The sequence below is a fragment of the Phacochoerus africanus genome, chromosome 1 (genome assembly GCF_016906955.1).
Source record: "Phacochoerus africanus isolate WHEZ1 chromosome 1, ROS_Pafr_v1, whole genome shotgun sequence".
NCBI lineage: Eukaryota > Metazoa > Chordata > Mammalia > Artiodactyla > Suidae > Phacochoerus > Phacochoerus africanus.
The window spans coordinates 273,195,284-273,217,921 of record NC_062544.1 but is presented as its reverse complement, the minus strand read 5'-3'; the positions used below and the strand labels follow the sequence as shown (position 1 = coordinate 273,217,921).

At 38.5% G+C, this 22,638-nt stretch overlaps 1 protein-coding gene and 1 pseudogene across 1 annotated transcript in view; one reads left to right on the top strand and one right to left on the bottom strand.

Annotated features, from left to right (window-relative positions):
* GRIK1 (glutamate ionotropic receptor kainate type subunit 1) overlaps positions 1-22,638 on the top strand; it is a 411,839-nt gene that overhangs the window by 189,647 nt on the left and 199,554 nt on the right. The window lies entirely within an intron of this gene.
* Positions 20,645-21,508, bottom strand: LOC125135293 (60S ribosomal protein L6-like; annotated as a pseudogene).

The following is a 22,638-nucleotide window of genomic DNA, read 5'->3' as shown; positions in this document are numbered from 1 at the left end:
CCTCCTCCTTGGCAACCACAAGTCTGCTCTTCATGTCATGTCCATGATCTGTTTCTGTTTTGCAGATAGGACCATTTGTGCCATATTTTTTTTTCTTTTTACTTCTGAGAATTTGTCAGAGAGTTTGACTTTCCACCATTCTCCAATTTTTGCTTCTCTTATTCCACTCTATCTCCATGTTTTCACTACTTACTGACTCTGGTTAGAAGAACAAGAAGAGTTTCGATCATATTGCCAGGGGTCCCATGTTTAAAAGAAAATTTGTCTCTGCAAATGCTTGCTCAGGACATGCTTGTGGCACATTTTTGTCTACACACCCCTGCTGGGTTCCCAAATGTCAACTATGGTTCTGAGCCTCATGACTTCAAAATTCCAGATTAAATAACTACTTCCTTCATCCCCACCAGATGCCTCCTGTAGTCCCTCGTGACACAGAGGTCAGATCCAGGGAGGTGTTTTTACTATAGTTGGCTTGCCTTTCTCTTATAGTGCACCAAGAGTTGGAGTTTGTTAATGCAGAGTGAGTGCATAAGAAAGAGAGGAAGAAAGAAAGAAGGGAGGGAGGAAGGAAGGTGGAAAAGGATGGAAAAACATTTTTAAAAATACTCCAGGTGCCTAGTTTATACATTAATAGAAACAGACATACATATTTTAATTGCACCATAAAGCCCTATCTACTCCCCAATTAATTATTTTACCCTGGTTCCTCACTCTGTATGAAATGTCATCATTAAAAAATAATTTGGTAGCTCTTATCACTACAACCATTCCTACTAATACTCCTCTACAACCGCTACTACCAAAATTCACAAAATCTGTAAATAAATAGTAAAGATAATAAATACTCCGTAATTTAGATCATATACTTTAGCTAATAAATATAAATTTACACTTTACATAAACATTCCACCTTTTAAATTTTATTTCAAACTTACAGACCGTATTTTATTATATAGGTAAAGATTTGAGATTTAGAGAAGTTAAAGTATTTAGTGAAATTCATACAAATAATAAATAGCATAGTTGAATAAAAAGTAGGTTTTCTGATTTAAAATATCCTTCCCTCTCCACATACATTAGGCTCTTCTTCCTTCTCCTCTTCTTTCTTTCTTTCTTCTTGCTGCTTTTTCAAAAATACAAAAATATCCAATTTATATCGAAATGTCTGCACTTTTTCAGCTGAAAGAGAAACCAAACATAGTGGAAAAGGCACAAAAAGAAGAGGAAAGAAAATCAAGGAGAAAGTTCAGGACTTGGCAATCTTGCCAATGATCAGACGTGGCTATAAAAGGGTCACTCAAATAGGAGCCTCATAAACAAGGATGCCTGCCTGAAAGGAGCTACAGAGACCACGAAGCTCTAGCTTCTCACCCCATTTTACAAATGGGGGATACTGAGGCCAAGGCTATTTGGCATGTCCACTATGCTATATCCAATCAACGACAAAGCTGAGTGCCCTGATTTCCAATCTAGATAGCCTTCCATCACTGAGTCCTATCTGGCTCTACATGGTCAGCTTCATAAATTTGGAGTAGAACAGTGTGGTACTGGTACCAAGACAGACGTACAGACCAATGGAACAGAATAGAGAACCCAGAAATAAACCCAGACACCTATGGTCAATTAATCTTTGACAAAGGAGGCAAGAACATAAAATGGGGGAAAGACAGTCTATTCAGCAAATGTTGCTGGGAAACCTGGACAGCTGCATGTAAATCAATGAAACTAGAACACACGCTCACACCATGCTCGAAAATAAACTCAAAATGGCTTAAAGACTTAAATATAAGACAAGACACCATCAAACTCCTGGAAGAGAACATAGGCAAAACATTCTCTGACATCAACCTTATGAATATTTTCTCAGGTCAGTCTCCCAAAGCAACAGAATTTACCATAGGTGTCTGGGTTTATTTCTGGGTTCTCTATTCTGTTCCATTGGTCTATATGTCTGTTTTGGTACCAGTACCACACTATCTTGATGACTGTGGCTTTGTGATACTGCCTGAGGTCTGGGAGAGTTATGCCTCCTGCTTAGTTTTTATATTCTCAGCGTTCTGATTTTCCTGGCTTTCTGAAACTAAGATGTTGCAGGAGTGCCTTTGTGACTTTGATCACAGGCAATCAAAGGGGACTTTGTGTAGCTTCCAGGGAAATACTGTTGCCAGAAAAATCGGAGCTCTCTGGCATGCAGAAGAAACTCTACACAACTTCCCTGCATGGCTAACTCCAGATCAATTTAGGATCAGAAGGTTGTTGTCATTGGCCCCCAGGAGCTTGTGGTTTTAATTTTCTTATCTGCATTCCCTTCCCTGACCATTCCAGGTAGCTGTCATGAGAAATATGAAAAGGGTGTTCATTTGTTGATGATTCTCTGCTGCTTCTCCCTTTCATGTTCACAGCAAGGAAAAGAGCAATAGTTCACACAAGTTATTCAGCATTTTGCACTCATATGCACGCATGTATCTTGATAGGCTGCAAACGTGCCATCTTACCCAATTTTTTAAATGTGGGTTTTATATCAGATGGATTCTTTTTGTATTGATTATGAGTGCTTATACCACTTCACCTAGCAGAATTGAGGTCATAAAAGTCATTAAATATAAAACATTGCACAGAGTTGCCCAAATTGTCATGTATCTGGCCAAATAGGAGTCAAGCTTTTGGATTATTTCTACACTTTGGAAACTTTGGATCTTATATTTTCTTAAGCTGCTCAGGAAGGTTCCAGACTTTGAAATCTAAAAAGATGTGTGTGGACTGACAAAGGTGGCTGAGAAAGAGACTTTCATGATGATAATGGGTGACAGAACACTCTAGCGCCAACCCCATCCTGTGATTCTTTCTCCTCTGAGGGTTCACTCATGATATTGGCCTCCTTCTTGGTAAACTCTTTGGAGGCTGGTCCTTCTTCCACTGACTTGGACAAGCTTGAACAAAACACTTCAATTAAATCTGCATAGCACAACTGAAATGCCATTGGGAAATTCGAGTAACACTTTTCTCAGTGCCAGAGAGGTGCAATAGGTAAACACACCCAAGTGAAATGAGTAGAGTTCATAAACATATAGCTTGTTTTCACAGCATTATCTGGGACAGGACAGGGAGAGTGTTTTGGAGAAATGGATGTTGTGTGTTTATTTCATTTCATTGTTTAAAATGAGAAAGGAGGGAGTTCTCGGCACGTTAAGAACCCAACTCTTATCCATGAGGATGTGGGTTCAATCCCTGGCCTCAATCAATGAGTTAAGGATCCGGCATTGCTACAAGCTGCAGCATAGGTCACAGATATGGCTCAGATAACTGTTGCTGTGGCTGTGGTGTAGGCTGGCTGCTGCAGCTCTGATTCAACCCCTAGCTCAGGAACTTGCGTATGCAGCAGGTGCCACCCAGAGAAGAAAAAAAAAAATACATGTTTAAATTCTAATGGTGAAGAGTGCATCCAAAGTACAGAGTTAAAAACACTGGCAATAAGTCAAAAAATATTTCCTCTGAGCGCTACAAAAATTATCTGCCATCACTGTTCATACTCTCATCTCTTTCCCCAATCAATTGCCAAGGTATTCCTCTCTTCCCTTCTTATCAAGGTCTGCCTCCCTAACCTTGACCCATGTAGGAAGTCAGGGAGCAACTGGAAATTTCCTTACTGAAAATGAAAGGAGAACACAATAAGAATTTGGGTGATTAATCCAATGCATAGAAGCCGAAAAATGATATATCCAGCTCAAAAGGGTAGTCTTGCTCATTGGCTAGGACAATGCTTAAATAAAATAGTACACATTGTTTCTGAGACTTTCTGTTCCTTTATCCTTCCATGGCTGCACAGCCACCTGTTGAGAATATGCTTTTCTTTAGTACATTAATACATTCAGGCATGTTATAATACAGTCTTGCTGCCCTGAGAACTCTTGTCTAAGGTCACAGTGATTCTCTGCTTTTATTCATTATTTGTTTGAGTCATAGTCTAACTCTCAGAGGACAGTTTTATTTCCATTGTTTCTAGGTTCTTGGGAGATACCTTAAGGTATAGGCTGATAAGAAGGAACACTATAAAATAGTTTATTGAGATGCAGCAAGCAAATTCACTATAAGTAAACCTATGAGAACTGAATTCTTGACCAGAATGGAGTGTAGAAAATGGCTAACTACAAAATATATATGTTTTCCTTTTGATTGTTTTGTGTGGAATTGTCTTCATATGGGGGGCTTGGGATTTGCAGAAGTGACTTTGAACATCAGAAGAAAAACACACTTATTTTTATTTTATTTTATTTAATTTTTTGTCTTTTTGCCTTTTCTAGGGCTGCTTCCCGTGGCATATGGAGGTTCCCAGGCTAGGGGTCGAATCGGACCTGTAGAACCAGCCTACGCCAGAGCTACAGCAACACGGGATCTGTGCCACATCTGCAACCTACACCACAGCTCATGGCAACGCTGGATCTTTAACCCACTGAGCAAGGCCAGGGATTGAACCTGAAACCTCATGGTTCCTAGTCAGATTCGTTAACCACTGCACCACAACGGGAACTCTGAAAAACACACTTTAAATTGCTTCTCCAATTGCTCTTCCCCAGTTGACAATACCTGGGTTTTTATTTGGGTGTCATTTCCTCTAATGTTACGCCTCCAGCCTCTGTTGCTCAGTGATTCTCTAAAATCAATAATACCCTATTTCAGATCAGCCAAGTTGTTTCGCCTGAAGTTTTTCTCATAGTCATCTTACAATTAAAATCATTGAGTAAAATTCTAACTCTCCTGAATGAACATTTATGATTTTCTGAATTACCATGTGTGTTTACAAGGATGGATGTGTGTCTGTGTCTGTGTGTGTGTAAACAGGGAAAGGAAGGGTGAGAGAGAGACAATGGAAGATCACCCTACTCAGTTATTTGGTTTATCCTTTATTCCTCACAGTTCTTTATTCAAATGTCAATTAAATCACTTATCAGGTCACACAATAATGCCACTATTTGCATTTGGTCTTGCCCCTTACATTGTTCAATCTAATTGTGTATTCCAAAGTCTTGCACAGAGGCATAAATTCAGAAGGTGTTTAAAAAATGTTTGGTAAAGGAATTAACTTCGAATTAGGGCCCATGTATGAGCCCTGATCCATAGTCTGGGGTAGAAAGATGTTAAAATTGATTTTTCTGATGTTTCAGTGAGCGTGCGGAAGTACGTGAAGTTCCCAGGCAGTGTGTTATGCATATCTCCTCTTTTTACCCAGTTTTCAGAAACACAAAGTTTATTTATTTTTTTTTGATTGGCTAATTCGCCATACAAGGTTTTGTTTTCTGTAGACCTACTCATTATTGAAGACACACAAAATATCAGACTAAATGTTAAAAATGAAAATCAGAATATTTTTAAATGAAGAAGATACAGTTAAGTAGGAGTTCCTGTCGTGGCTCAGCAGAAACGAGTCTGACCAGCCTCCATGAGGACGCAGGTTTAATCCCCGGCCTCGCTCAGTGGGTTAAGGATCTGGTGTTTCCGTGAGCTGTGGTACAGGTTGCAGAGGTGGCTCAGATCCCACATGGTTGTGGCTGTGGTGTAGGCTGACAGCTACAGCTCTGATTTGGCCCCTAGCCTGGGAACCTCCATATGCCATGGGTGTGGCCCTAAAAAAAAAGAAAAAGTAACCAAGTACTGTGACATAAGGATTTATTACAGAGTCAATATCACCAGATTTTAACCGTGTACTCTATACTTCTACCTGTGGGACTTCAGTCAAGAATTTAATTATCTATTGCTAACAATCTAAAGTTATCTATCTTTACCCCAAACCTTAGCAGCTTAATGGAACACAGGTACCTCAGTTTCTGTGAGTCAGGCCTCTGGGCATAATTTAGCTTTGCCTTCTGTGTTATATAGTCTTTCACGAGGTTGCAGTCACACTCATGACTGTGGTCTCATCTGCAGTTTCAACGGTGGAAGGACAGCTCCCAAGTTTACTCATGCAGTTGTTGACAGGATTCAATCTGAGAAGGGTGCTTGAGCAGTTAGCTAGAGGCTGCCCTCAGCCCTTTGCCATGTAGGCCCTTCCAACATGCTATCTTGCCTCATCAAAGTATACAAGCCAAGAAGGCAAAAAAGAGAATCTACGAGCAAGATAGACATTGCCGTCTTTTATAACTGAATCACAGAAGTGACCTCTTAGCATTTTTCCTATATTCTATTTTTCCGAGTGAACTTCCTAGGTTCAGCCATATTCAAGGCAAGGATTTTGCACAAGACTGTGGACACTAGGAGGTGGGAACATTGGGCACCATTGTAAAGTGTTCTTGTTACAACATGTAACTAAACTTCTCTAAGCCAGCTTCCCTTCAATACAATAAAGGCCAAAATGTCTTCTGCCTCATGAGATTGTTGCCCCCACCCCCCAAAAATTAGTACATTTAAGCCCTGAACTGATAGTAAGTTCTCAGTAAATGTTAGTTCTCACTAGGTCATTACAACACCCCATGAAAGGCCCTGTGTTCAGGTTATTCAAAGAACTGTGGGAGCAGGTGGGAGGAACACTTAACACCATCTTGAAAAGTATGGACAAATTGTCACAAGTGAAGTCTCTACTAGGGCTTGGCTACAAGATAGCAGTAGCCATGTGAAGAATAAGAAGCAAGAGAATGGTATTCCAGGGAGAGAGAAAACCCTAGAGGCCAGAGATGACAATGGTGCCAGGCAGGCAGAATTGTGCAGGGCTGCTTGTCCCTCTCCTCTTTGGCATTCCTGCCTGAAAGATGGGACACAGAGAGAAGGAAAAATTGAGGTCAGAGGCATGAAAATGCATGTTCACATAACACCATTAAGCTCTAACACAGTGACATTTTATGCACACAACTTTTTTTTTTTTTTTTTTTTTTTTTTAATGGCTGCACCTGTGGCATATGGAAGTTCTCAGGCCAGGGATGAAATCCAAGATGCAGCTGCAACCTACACCACAGGTGTGGCAATGCCAGACCCTTAACACTGTGCCAGGGCAAAGATTGAACCTGCCCCTCAGCAGCAACCCAAGCCACAGCAGAGGCAAGCCTGATCCTTAACTTGCTATACCACAGCGGGAATTGCCACATGGCCTTCAATAAATGCACAAGCCTCTAGAGAGAGAAGTAAGAAAGTAGAAGGAAAAGTTAGAGTTATCATATCTAGGGAGTTCCTGCTGTGGCTTAGTGGTAACAAACCCAACTAGTATCCATGAGGATACAGGTTCAATCCCTGGCCCTGCTCAGTTGGTTAAGGATCTGGCATTGCCAGGAGCTGTGGTGTAGGTTGCAGAGGCGGCTCAGATATGGTGTGGCTATGGCTGTGGTGGAGGCTGGTGACTGCAGCTCCTATTCCACCCCTAGCCTGGGAGCGTCCATGTGCCGTAGGTATGGCCCTAAAAAGAAAAAAAATAAATAAAAATAATAATTTTTAAAAATTGTCAAAAGGACTTGAGTTTCTGGCAATGCCTCCACTGGAAGTAGGAGACCATCCCTCTCCTGCCCCTCTCAAGCAGTGGTCTCCTGGACCAGGATGATTTAACCATCAGGTTGAGCTTCTTTGGCTGGTCAATTCTCGGGAACTCTAGAATACTCTTTGAATTTCCCAATGCCAAACATTCATGAAGTGCGAATCAATTTCACAGTTCCCATATTTAGAGGGGATTGTTTTCACTTACATTTTATTGCTGTTTATTTTGACTCACTAATATATTTAGATTTTTCAAAGTACGACAAAATATTATTTCAAAGTACACACTGAGGAGCCTTGTTCCCACCCCTATGTCTGTCCACTCTCCTCGCCAAATGCCAAATGTTAATGGGAAAACACTTTAATTTTCCTCTAACTTATTTCTTTGGTTTTCGCCCAACAACTTATTTTTAAAGTTATCAGACCACAAGAAAACCTGCAATACCCTTCATCAGCATTTACCACCCAATAACATTTTGCCACATTTGCTCTATCTCGTTTTCCCTCTATGTGTACCTATGCATATGTTAACTTGAGAGTTAGCTACAGAAATTGAAACACCTGACCTCCGAGTCTTCTTAAATAAACATGCAAAAAAAGCTAGAAACACCTTGAAAAAGAAGAGCAAGGAGGAGAGTGGAAGATGTATAGCCTTTTACTCAGGATTAAACCATATAATATACCCTCTATAAGTAATGCAGTGTCATACTAGAATATGAGTACAGACATGCCGATGAAACAGAAGAGAATACCTAGAAAAAGACTCAAGTACCCAGAAAATTTAGACTCAAGGAAGGTGACATGTCAAAATGGTGAGGAAAAGATGTACTACTTTTTAATGGTGTGGGACAAACGAAATAGCTATTTGAAAAGGGTAAACTTGGATTCACTCCCTACGCAAGGAGACACCAAGTTCCTCAGATCTCAGCGTGGAAAAAGGGCAAATGTAAAATGCTCACAAATAATAAGTGAACTTCTTTATAACCTAAGTGTGAAAACATCCAGGCCTAATTTCAAAAACAGGTAAATTAGCCCGCATCAAAAATTCTAAAACATCAGATAGCAAAGAGTAAAGTTTTGTTTAAGAAACTCATCCACAAACCCACTTGTGTTCCATAAGTTTATTGACCCAGGCGGTAGGGTTTATTACTCAGTGGTGACTAAATGTCTGTGTTTTGGAGCAGAGGTAGGATTTTTTTTTTTTCCCCCTGAAATTGCCATTATACATCTGTTGGGTGCCTCACTGACATGTAACATGGTCCTGGTCCCAGAGAGTGGATGTTATATTCAGAAAATCTGCTCACTGTATCTCCAACCCAAGTGTTTGACAACCTTCTAAGTATGTGTGTCAGGTTCTTGCTTTTCCCCTCTCTTCATACTTAATTTTGCATTTGATGCATTTCTAACAAAAAACAGAAGACTCTGAAAGTATTTTGCATAAATTTGGAAGCATAAGAAGAGAGAGGTTCCTTTTTAACAACAGAAATAGATTAAACTCAATCATGTCTGCATGAATGATTCTATTTTCATTTTCAGGGAATCTTGTATCCAAAGATTTTGCAGAATTAGGTAAACTCCATGTCAGAGTTTTCCTAACTCATTTATTTTATTTGAGGGCATATGGTAAGATTCCTTCCTTGACAGAATACCATGAAATTAATTTTGACATATCACTGTAAATGAGGCCATTGTACCACCTCCATGATTAAATATTCACAAACATCACCCAGAGCCTTCAAAAGGATTCTGTTTCCTTCCCACAGCAAAGGCCTGGAAAGTGATAACAGTCCATTTCTGGTGACGGGCAAAAGCAAGAATATATATGAGGATCCAAAAATATGTCAAATGAAACAACAGCAATCAATTTTCCACCAGTCTACCTGTGGAAACATGTACAATCCCTAATGAGATTTTGTACTAAAAAAGTTACTGTTGGATAAGTTAAAATATGACAGTTTAATAAAAATGGTCATGTTCCAACAGATCATTCAACCAGCAAGCTTTCAAACTTCTGGATTAAAATTAATATATCACAATGGCTTCTGTATCTTTCAAGAAATATGTGTCTTTTAGCAGGACTGCAGCCTGCTTAAATTTAAACTATCTATTTTTTTTTTTCATTACTATGACTTTAAAATGGTTCCAAAGATAGAAATAAGAAAGGCTTTTTCCTTAATAGCGATTTTTTGAAAATTTCTTTCTTGGGCGAGATGATACTTAACAGCAGATACATCCACAAGTTTTTGGTACTTCTACCCATCATCACCCACTTTTACTCACAGTTTGCAGCATTTAAAAAAGTTACTTTGCTGTTTAACAGGTTAAAAAAATGGATCAATGCTCCAATAAAACATATATTAACCTGTCAATGACTGAACATCATTAAGGGATCTGATCCACATAATAAAAATCTGGCCTCTAGTCTCAAATCATGGCCAGAGATACCCATTTAATACCTTGGGGACTAGTTTTCCTAAATTGTGAAAGGCACATTTTGAAAAGGAGAAGACATTTGTGAAGGACGAGAAATGCAATAAAAGAACAATTTAGATGAGCATTGACTATGCCTCCAAAAGGGCCTTGCCAACGTGGTAAGGGGAGAGTTCAGGATGGACCAGGAATTGGTTTTTCTTGAGCATCAACTTCCATAGGAATTTATCCTAAAACCGATCTGCCCTAGAATGTAGCACAGTCAAGCTGTCCCTTTCATAAATTGATCTTCTCTGGCTTTATGAAAGAAAGGCCAACCTCTGGCCCACCCACTATCTAACCTCTCTGCAGTGATTTAGGGTGAAATGACTGCCATCCCTGTCACACTGGTCCTGCAAGTGGGTAACAAATCCCTTTACAGGTCGGGTGCTTTCAAACATTCTGCTGTCAAAAAATTAGAGCACCTAAGTGAATTAGTTAATAGATAGCGCCCTTTAAAAATGGCTGACGATTAATCTTGGCCTGTAACATTGAAGGTGTTCAAAGGACTGAATAATGTTGCTGTTAACAAAAGTCCCTTTCCACCTTCTGTTTCTCTGAGGAAGATGTCGGAGCTACTACATTGGGTGGTTGTAAAGATTAAATTAATCAAGATAAAATATGAAGACACCATGAACAGTGGCAGGTATTAATAACCACTGCATGAGGGATTACTATTTTTGCTGTTATATTAACTAAATATATTACTTATGATTAATTATACATTTTATAATTATAAATAATGATTCATAAAGTGTAAAAATATATTAGTTATATGCCTTATATTTACTAAAATTAATACATTTTATAAATATTATGCTATATACATGTGTGTATAGTGTATATGTGTTTATTGAAAAAAGACAAAAAGTTTATCCACAAAAAAATCATAGAAATATATTATTTTAGAGAAAAATTCTGTAAAAGAAGTTGAGGGGAAATTTAAATGTGCTAATGCAAAACTGTTAAAAACAACTTATTATGATTTTACATGAATGATGGTGGGAAGCAAATCACCTCTGTGCTTATATTCAATTGGATACTTTAAATGGAGTGAAATAATAATAATTACTATTATTTGTCATTTTAGGGCTACACCCATGGCATATGGAGTTTCCCAAGCTACAGGTCAAATCGGAGCTGCAGCCACCGGCCTACGCCACAGCCAAAACAACTAGGAATCCAAGCCATGTCTGTGACCTGCACCACAGCTCATGGCAGTGCCCGATCCTTAACCCACTGAGTGAGGCCAGGGATTGAATCCGCATCCTTGTGGATTCATGGATAGTAGTTAGGTTTGTTAACCACTGAGCCATGACGGGAACTCTGAAATAATTATTTGTAAATGCCAATATATTGAGTATGCCGGCAGTTATACTTTTGCAAGTGTTTAAATGCATTGTGAACATTTTTTTAAAAATCCCCTGTCCTTATTTTTCCCCTCCCCCACTTCCTTCTCCCCACTGGTAACTACTATAGTGTGTTCTCTATGTCTGTGAGACTGTTTCCTTTTTGTTTTATTCACAAGTTTGTGAATTTTTTGGACTCCACAAACAAGTGATATCATATAGTATTTGTCTATCTTTGTCTGACTTATTTCACTTAGCATAATGCCCTCCAACTCCATTCATGTTTTTGCAAATGGCAAAATTTCATTCTTTTTTATGACTGAATAGTATTTCATTGTATATTCATACCACATCTTCTTTATTCTTTCATTTGTTGATGGACACTTAGGTTGCATCCATACCTTAGCAATTGTAAGTGATACTGCTATGAACATTAGGATGCATGTATCTTTTTGAATAAGTGTTTTTGTTTTTTGTCAGATGCATACACAGGGGTAAAATTGTTGGGTCATCTGGTAGCACTGTTTTCAGGTTTTTGAGAAACCTCCATACTGTTTTCCACAGTGGCTGCACCAATTTATATCCCTCCCAACAGTTCAGAAGGCTTCCCTTTTCTCTGTATCTTCTCCAACACTGTTTTGCATTCTTTTTGATAATAACTGACAGGTGTGAAATGATATCTCATAGTTTTGATTTGCATTTCCCTGATGATTAGTGATGTTGAGCTACAGTGGTCAAAACAGTATGGTACTGGCACAAAACGAACACACAGATCAAAGGAATAGAATAGAGAATCCAGAAAAAAATCCATACACTTATGATCAACTAATCTATGACAAAGGAATCAAGAATATACAATGGAGAAAAGACTGTCTCTGTAATAAGTGGCACTGGGAAAACCAGACAGCTACATGTAAAAGAATGAAATAAGGACATTCTCTAACACCATAAACAAAAATAAACTCAAAATGGATTAAATACCTAAAGTAAGAATGCATACCATAAAACTTAGAGGAAAACCTAGGCAGAACACTCTTCAACATACATCACAGTAATATTTTTTTGGATCTGTCTCCTAAAGCAAAGGAAACAAAAGCAAAAAATAAACAAATGAGGAATAACTAAATTAAAAATATTTTGTATAGCAAAGGAAACAATCAACATAATGAAAAGACAACCTACTAAGTTGAGGAAAGATATTTGTAATGATGTGGCTGATAGGGGTTAATATTCAACATATATAAATAGCTCATGCAACTCAACATCAAAAAAATAACCCAATTAAAAAAATGGACAGAAGAACTGAAAAGACATTTTTTCAAAGTGGAAATGCGGATGGGCAACAGGCATATTATGAATATTTTAAAATGTTCTTCAAAATTATTTTCTTTTGGGGGCAGGGGAGTTTGTATTAGTCACAGTTCTCCAGAGAAATAAAACTAATAGAATACATACATAGGATAAGATTTATTGTAAGGGATGGACTCACATAATTACAGAGGCTGGGCAGTCTTATGATCTCTCACTTACCAACCGGAGACCCAGGTATCCCTGTGGGGTAGCTCAGTCCAAGTGCAAAGCCCTGAGAACTGCATGAGCCCATGGAATACGTTCTAGTTCAGACCTGAAAGCCCAAGAACCACGAGCACCCAGGACAGAAGCAGGCCAATGCTTAAGCAACCAGGCAAGAATTTTAAAAGGTGAATTTCTTCATCTTCATCTTACCCCTTTTGCTCTACTCAGGCCGTCAATGGAGAGGATGATGCCCACCCACATTTAGGATGGAAATCTTCTGAGTCCACAGATTCAAATGCTAATCTCATCTGGAAACATCCTCACAAGACACCCTGAGAAATAATGTTTAATCTGGGCACCCATGGCCCAGTCATACTGACTCAAAACTAACCATCATGAAGGAGTTCGCTGATGGCTCAGTAGGTTAAGGAACTGGTGTTGTTACTGCCATGGTGCAGGTTAGATTCCTGGCCCCAGAATTTCTCCATGCTCTGGGTGTGGCCAAAGCCAAAATGAAACAAAAGAAGCTATCCTGGAGTGAACAGATATATTTTGAAGGCCTCTGGTTAATACCATTTCAGATGAATGCATGGTCTTCCTCCACCCTTTCTAATCTCCATGCCACTGCTAGAGTAACTGCTGAAAACACAGCTCTGTCTTCTTCTTACCTCTTCTAAAACTTCTTCGATCCCCTTCTACCTTAAGAAAAACACAACCTCTTCAGCACAGTTTACAATCCTTTCAAAGTCTGCCCTGATCCCTTTCCAGCCTCCTCTTGGGCAACTTCTTCATGTTCTGTCCACACAGCCATGGGAGCTACCTTCAACATACCCTCTTATCTTACTATAGCACCTGTGGCATCAGGACCCCTCTCCCTGGAATGCCTTCCTTCTCATTATCATACTATTCAGGTCCCTGTTTAAAATGCCACCTTGCCAGAAGGGTCTACCTGGACCATCCTATCAAAAATAACACCGCTGTATCTCTGTCATTCTTGATCCCTCATCCTACTTTATTTTAAAGCACAGCACTTTACACTGTCTGTAGTTGTAGTAAATACTTTTATGTCTTTTTTTTTCTTCTCCTAGGCTATAATTTCTATGAAAGCAGCACATTGGTCATATTTACTTTGACCCTTATACATCATTGCCTCCAATGAGTGCTGACACATCATAGACACCCAATAAATGTTTTAAATGGGTGCATACATGAACCAGAAAGTATCGTATTCAATTCTGTATCCCCAGCACAACTTAGTTTTTCAATAAATACGTATCGACTCAAATACATTACAAAAGCCTGTGTTATTGTTTACAAGAGCAGTATCTAGTCTCTTCATCTGAAGAAATTTTACCACTGTCTAAACGGTTTTGTTTCTAAAAGAACCAAAGCTATGAGTAAGAATATTATTACAGGAGCAAGTTCCCCTTAAATTCTTGGACATTATGGTAATTTAAGACAGATATGAACATTAAAAAGAATCACCTTGTACAATCCATAAATTCCTACTCTCTTGAATATAGCTTCTCTGTAGAAAGTACTTGGAGGTAAAAAGTCTAAAAGAAAAAGCCATTGTGATTTTTTTTCAAATTTGTCATTTTTTCCACAAAACTTATTTTTAGAAATCGCTTAAGTGCAAAATATTATTTTTTGCTCTCCAGTTCATCTCTGTGGGTCATACAGTAATGCAAGAGTCTTGCAAAAGAAATGAACTGTTTTCAAGTGGTTGTAGGAAGATGTGACTACTGCCCTGGTAGGTATGATGGAGTGTCTGTTTATTCTGAATGTAAATTTGGAATCTCCTTAAAGGTGGAAAAGAGTAGGTATTGTGATTAGTAAAGATGATTCTATAAGATAAACATGCTTATATAAATACACATATATGGGGTGAGGAATTAGGAACGCAAGACATCATTGACAAACTTAGCAGTGCAAGAATGTCACTGAATTCAGTCCTCGAGGCCTCTGTTTCAGCCTAACACAACCTACATCTGCCTAGTTCTGTCCACTTTTGTGATTTGTGCTTTAAGACTGGCTTTCTGAAAATAAAAAATAAAAAATAAAAAAAAAATTAAAAAAAAAGGGGGAGTTCCCGTCGTGGCGCAGTGGTTAACGAATCCAACTAGGAACCATGAGGTTGCGGGTTGGGTCCTGCCCTTGCTCAGTGGGTTAATGATCTGGCGTTGCCGTGAGCTGTGGTGTAGGTTGCAGACGCGGCTCGGATCCCGCGCTGCTGTGGCTCTGGCGTAGGCCGGTGGCTACAGCTCCGATTCAGCCCCTAGCCTGGGAACCTCCATATGCTGCGGGAGCGGCCCAAGAAATAGCAACAACAACAACAACAACAAAAAAGACAAAAAGAGAAAAAAAAAAAAAAAAGACTGGCTTTCTGGGTTGTCTCTATGACTGATCTCAGCCATTTCTTTCTTTCTTTCTTTCTTTTTTTTTTTTTTTTTTTTTTTTTTTTGCTTTTTAGGGCTGTACTCATAGCATAATGGAAGTTTCCAGGCTAGGTGTCAAATCAGAGTTGCAGCTGCTGGCCTATGCCACAGCACAACAACGCCAGATTCAAGCCAGGTCCACAATCCGCACCACAGCTCACTGCAATGCCAGATCCCCAACCCACTGAGAGAGGCTGGGGATCAAATCCACATCCTTATGGATACTAGTCAGATTCGTTCTACTGCACAACAACAGGAACTCTAGCCATTTCTAAATAAGCCACTCAAGTACTTTGTGTGGGTTTGGCTTCCCATGATCAAATAAACCATGTTTTTCAAGGAGCAGAAGAGTTTACAGCAAAATCAATATGGTATGAATGAATTTATCCTAGAAAGAGATAAACAATACGTGTGCTCCCCTTCAGAGTCATGTTACAGAGCTTAAAATACTTTCCAGACCTGTGTTTCAGATGATTACTTCTGACAGAAATACTAGTTCAGAGCACTTATTTTATTCATTACATGAATACTAAAGTCATTCTATTTCCAGTGTTGCAGTAAGAAAGTTTCCTGCAACATCCATCTGAGACCACTTGCCATTAAATCGTAAACACCAATTTGTATTAAAAGCTTGGATTACCCAGAAGGGCTCTGTCTTCTTTAATGGAATAGCCTGGATTTTAAGTGAGTATACAAGAGGAAAGCTTAAAAAAAAAAAAAAAAAAAACTAAAGATTTTGTTATTTCCAAGATTTGAGTATAGCTGTGGGACAAGGCAACTCTAGCCAATGAGCTAAAAACAGTTTTATCTTTCACTTCTCCTTCTGGAATGTGCCCCTTTTATTTTGTCATTCTTGGCTTGGCTCCCCACTTCCCAAGCCTCCTCTGTCGTTTCATTCTGCCTGAGTATTTCCTTTCCAATATTTTGGCTGAATGTTCAGCTTTGTTAGCAGAAATGCAAAGTGAGTGCTTTGAAGCATTTCCCAATAAAATCCAATTTTAAACAGTTAGCGCTACAACTTCCCCCATCCTCTGGGAAATGAGCCTTCAGTTTCTTTGTGTTTCAGGAAGAAAAGCCAGAGCCAGAATTATCACCCAGGCCATAGTCTTGCCAAGATAGTCTTGCCAAGATAGTCTTGTCAGATAAGCCACCTGAGCAAGATCTGGTAGGCCACACTTAAAAGGGGACTTCTTGGAAAGATGAACTGCCTTTTAAAAGTGGCAAGCAAGGATGACTTTTACTATTGGATGCTGGATAAGTCATAAATGAGGAGTACATCTGAAGATTTGAACACCCGTATTCTTTGAAAGAACTCATGTTTGCTTAAGTGGAAGATAAATATTTTGTGAGCAATGCAAGCATCCTTAAAGTCTTAAGAAAATATTTCCTTTCATAAAAAATGCCCATTTAATAAACATTTAAACTAATTTATAAAACATATCCTGAAGTCTAATAATGCCAGTTTTCACACATATCTGATTATTATAACTTTTTCTCAAGAGATAAATTTGCTATGCCCACTTCACAGACAAAGAAACCAAGATCTTACAGGAAATATCTAACCTTTAGTCAGCAATTTAGAGCTTAACCTTTGGATAAAACTGTCCCTTGGCATCGTGGCCATGTTGCTATTATGAAACGAATTGGGGTTGAAGAACAATGAGAGGTAGAGTAATGGAAGAGGAAATAGAGAGTCTGGGGACTGGGGAAATGCTTTTGATTGTCAGGTGGTTGTAACATTGGGGTAGAGACAAGACAATTTAGGGAGTGTGCAGGGTGGGGTCTCTACATGTCAAGCCAAGGAAGCAAGTTGTGAGGTCACTAAGATAGGAGCTCTATGGATGGAGAAAGAACTGCAAGGGGGCTGATAAGGTGGCAGCCAAATGGCAGAGTCACTAGAAAGCACAGAAAAGTCCTCAATGCAGCTAAGTCAAAGAAGCAGTAGTGGCTAGCTAGCATGTTGGGTTAAATTCTTAGCGAGAAGGGAAGCCATTGGAGAACTTTGAAAGAAGGAACATTATGATTTACCATAGCCATTGAAAGGATCCCTCTGGCTACAGTGAGAAATGGACTGTGGGCAGGAAGGCAGCAGGAAGGACAAACAGAAGACCATACTCTGGTCCAGGAAGGAATATCAGTAGCTTGGAGGGAGTGGCTGTTGTATAGAGATTGGTGGTGAAGTATGGATGAAGTATCTTCAGATTAGCCAGTGATATCCTAGAGCTTGGTTTGAACCAGCTCACAAGAGCCAAGTGTTATATTTTCAAGAATGTTATGAGCCTATCGCTAACCAGAGCTACTAAGAAAAAATTAAATCATATACATTTATAATTATTTACCTTGTATTTTAAAAAGGTAATAAATGTTAAAATACACTGCATTCTAATTATTGTATTGTCTTTACTATTACCTGTGTCTTTAGGGTTTTTTTCGATCTATTGTATTCATGTGGTTAAAAAGACCACAGAAAGGTACATATCTCTTCCCAACTCTGTGTTGAGTGATGTCATGTTGGTAGCTTAAAATTAGCCATAGTCATTAAAAAATGTAGTATTTACATACAACAGTGTACTATTTAGCCTTAAAAAAGAAGAAAGTCCTGCCATTTGTGACAATATGAGTGAAACTGAAAGTGAAATAGGTGAAATGAGCCAGTCACAGGGCAAATACTACATGATACCACTTATATGAAGAGCCTAAAATACTCAAAGTGATAGAAGCAGGGCTCAGAGGGGAGGAAGAAACAGGGAGGTATGGGTCAAAAGGTGTAGTTTCAGTTACACAAGATGAATGACTCCTAGAGATCTGCACAATGTAGAGCTACATTGTTAACAACAATGTAGAGTTAACAACACTGTTACTGTTAATAATGCTGTTACTGTTAACAATAACTGTTACTGTTAACTAAAAAAATTTGCAAAAAGGATAGATCTTAAGTGTTCTTATTATACAAAATAATAGTAACCACAACAATAATAAATAAAGAGGATTAAAGAAAATTTTTGAATGTGACTGGTGTGTTTATGGCATAGATTGTGGTGACTATTTCATGGCTGTGTAGTTATCTCCAAACTCATCAAATTGTATATGTTAAATATGCACAGCTTTTTAATAGCAATCATATCTTAAAGTGCTTTTTAAAGTATTTTATTAAGTACTTTAATAAGGAAGTATTTTCCCCAAGGAAGTATTTACCGTATGTAACACTACATCTATAACCAATTAATATCAGAAGTTGATGTATTATTTTATTGATTTTTTAGACTTAAAGTGACAGAGAAACGTTACTAAGGTAGACTTAAAATGTACCATGTCAAACAATGAACCTGAAAGAAATTTCCACTTAATGCATTTAATTTGTGCAAGTGTAAGAAACAGTTTAAGAAAACAAATCACATACTTAATTATGATATTTTAGGGGGAGAAAATAATGAATTAGGATGCAAGTCTCTTAAAATCATGGTTAAATTTCTAATTCTTGGTTGCCTACAAATGTAAGAGCTTAACAAAAATCATCAAAAATGTTCTACAAGAATCAACTGACCATCTGGAATTTACAATAAATAGGATTGTGCATTTCATTATTAGTTGTAAATTTTGCTCAGTTTCATAACAGTAAAATCTATAATAAACTTGTGTACATATACATACATATATTTTTTGAGAACTGGTTGTACAAATAGGCCTCTAGATAAGGCTCCCCTACACCAGCATTTAGAGTTTGAAAATCAGGAGTTCCTGTTCTGGCTCAGTGGGATAAGAACCCAACTAGTATCCATGAGGGTGTGGGTTTGATCCCTAGCCTTGCTCAGTGAGTTAAGGGTCTGGCGTTGCCATGAGCTATGGTGTAAGTTACAGATGTGGTTCAGATCTGGCATTGCTGTGGCTGTGGTGTAGGCCAGCAGTTTCAGCTCAGATTCAGCCACTAGCCTAGGAAATTCCATATGCTGCAGGTGTGGCCCTAAAAAGCTAAAATAAATAAATAAATAAATAAAAGTTTGAAAATTAGACACATGCACAGTACATGATAGATCAAAATTCAGGAAACTCTCAGAATGTGGGCAAATATTTACACTCATCTCTTCCATATAAGTTAGGTTCAATGCCATGTGCTTCTTAAATAGAAACACTTCTCAGTCTAAACCATAGAACATATTCATGTAGTGCCATCACCCATATCATTTTTACACTTGCCATGTTTACCCAGAAAATCAGCCACAGACATCGCCTATTATATTATTATTTTGAGCTTCTGTGACCTGCAGTCACATAGAACGAGAACAAGTTTAAAGGAATATATAAACCCCATGGTAAATCAGACCATATTTTGTTTTTATTCAATACTGAGTGAAGCAAGTGTACTAGCTCACCTTTCCACTTGCCCCTGTTCTACACAAGCATATCCTCAAAGAACTTTCCATTGGGATAGAAGCCATTATCTCCCAATTCGCTGAGAATGTTTTCTTATTTAAATATATTTTTAATATTCACAGGATAAAGTCAATGGTATATACCTCTAATTATGATGTTTTAGATATTTGACCTTTAATAAATAAAACCTCTGTGGCTTAATACAAAACACAATAGTTAATCCACTGGAAAAGTCAAATATGGATTATTGATACTCTTAACTGAAATCCACTTAAGTTGCCATCTTAAGACACATCACTTGAAGAGAAGCAGCATTAATAATCCATCACTGTGAATTGCAAATCATGGTTGCCAGCTTCAGCGGTTGAAGAAAAAGTAGTGACAGTAAAAGAATGCAGATAATCTGTACTGTATCCATCTGTTTGACATTGAAAAGAGTGTTGCTTTCAGCCCCTAATTTTGCAAGTACTGTATGGGTTTCGTACCTTTCTTCCAATCTTCCTTTGTCTCTCACAACTTCCACTCTTCACATCTCATGGAGGGACTTTCCCAGGATGCCCAATTTTCAGTCTTCGAACTAGGCCAGTCCCTGGTACACTGTGATGGTTGGTTACCTTACTCTAGGTGGAGATCCAAAATGAAGCGAAAGTACAGATTACATGGGAGAAAGAGGAAAACTAGGATGGAGTTAGTGGCTGTCAGTCATGGCAGTAAACGAGATCATCCAAGATTTGTGAACAGGAAAGAGAGAATGCCAAAACAAACAAAACACACGCTGCACAAGAAAAGCAATGTCATGGAGCAGGCTGAGGAAGAGAAGCTAATAAAATAGACTAGAAGAGGTTAAATCAAAAGAGAGCCAGGTAATAGCTATGTAAGTTTTTACCTAAGTTCTCTTAACAAATGGCAACTCAAAGATTTCACCTAAATTCTCTTACAAGTGGCAACTCAAAGCTGTATCTGTGAGCAGATGAAATTCCTCTTTGGTGGGTATAATAAGCTATTTGAAACTTAGATACAGTTTCTAAGAAATGCTTATTTTTATTTTTTTGGATCAGTTATTTTATTGGGTTCTTTGTAAGAGGTTTAGAACACCAACTTGTGAGGATAAATCCCATTTGTGAGGGCAAACACAGAGCGGAAGTAGCCCTGGAGCTGGGGAACAGCTTTGATTCTTCGCAGAATTTGTGAGTCCACAACTTTCTGATCAACTTTGCGCTGCTCTGTAATTTCGTATTTCTCTTTCTCTGTGTCTAAGATCTCTCCTTCCTGGTGCCTGGGCTTACACAGCTTTTTCTTCTTGAAGTAAGCATCCGTGAGAGGTTCTGGAATTTTTACTCCATTGATATCAATTTTGGTGGAGGTGACAATAACAAACTTCTGGTGTGTTCTACGGTCCAGTCACAAGTAGCAAGCCACTGCTCAGCTGCTTCAGGAAAATCACCCTCTTGCCTCTGTGGTGCCCAGTGAGGATGATCAAAATGGTCCCAGGAATGATGCTAGCCCACAGTTTTCTCACGTGCTTACCGAAGGGTTTTTTGCTGTGACTCAACATCTTTCAGGGCACATCTTCAGTAGGATAATATCTAGGCATTTTTTGAAGTTTAGCCACTCGGGTACCAGCATTCTTGTCACCACCAATGGATTTTGTGATGGTAGCAAGAACTCTCACCTTCTTTTTCTTTTCGACCTTGGATTTAGCTGCTGAATACTTCCTCTTGTACAAAGCCTTTCTGGAATACATAGCCACGTGGGAATATCTGCCAATTCCTCTGACCAGGACAGGGTTCGGCTGCAGTGGGGCTTCCCCTTCTTAACCTGCTTAGCCTTTTTAACCTTGCCACCAGCATCAGCCTTCGTGGCTTCAGGGTTTTTCTTCTTAGTACCTGGCTTCTCAGCTTTTTCATCCACCATCTTGCAAGATGGGAAAGAGAAATGTTTATTTTGAAAAGCTCATTTACATTGAAAAATATTCTTTAGAGTATTAATTACAATATTTTTGTTCAAAAATTCATATATCCTTTCTGAGATATTTTTGGTAGTGAGATTATGTTCCCTTTGCTTGCCTTGTTCTATGTGTTAATTTTATATCACCTACTTCTCTGTAAGGAATTCTACATTACATGATAAAAGTTTCCTCAGAGGGGTGGTGGAAAAATACAATAAATATCATAAGTGGCTCATTCGGGTTGTAGAATGTAGAAAAATAAATTGAAACACCTATTATGTTCTTTGTAAAACTGAACATATCCTTCTTATATAGACTGGCTAACTAGGGATATGGGCAATATTTTCAAATTACTGGGTGTACTAACATAACTCACAAAATCTGCTTTTTGGGAAAAGAAGACCATACTCAAAGTAATGTCATAAAGCCATTGGGGAAACATAATAATTACCATTCATTTTTGGTGTAACTTCAAAGCCATGAATCATGGTATTTGCCTTTTTCTCTCATTTCAATGGATGATTACAGAGTAAAAATGAGTTGTTAAAACGTCATAATTTTTTTCCATAGATAGCCACAAGCACTTAAAAACAACCAAAACTGCTCTTCAGAATGTTTAGACACTCAGTCATTTTTAAGCTGGTAGTGAAAACTCAATCCTATACATAGATAACACTTCCAGAAACCTCATCTCTCTTGACTGCAGTTATAGATATGAAAAGTACCTCCAAGTGGCCAAAACTGAAGCAGCCCAGGTACTACATAGATGTGATTCTTAGACCCTCTCCCTCTTATCATTACTTAACCCACAGGTCTCACAGAGCCTACACAACTTACCTATTCATTACATTGATTTTCTTTCTTTTTTTTTCTTTCCTTTTTCTTTTTTTTTTTTTTTTTTTTTTTTTTAGGGCTGTACCCACAGCATATGGAAGTTCCCAGGCTAATGGGTTGAATCAGAGCTACGGTTGCCAGCCTACACCACAGCCACAGAAACGCAGGATCGATGCTCCATCTGTGATCGACACCATGGCTCAGGGCAACGCCGGATCCTTAATCCACTGAATGAGGCCAGGGGTCAAACCCACATCCTCAT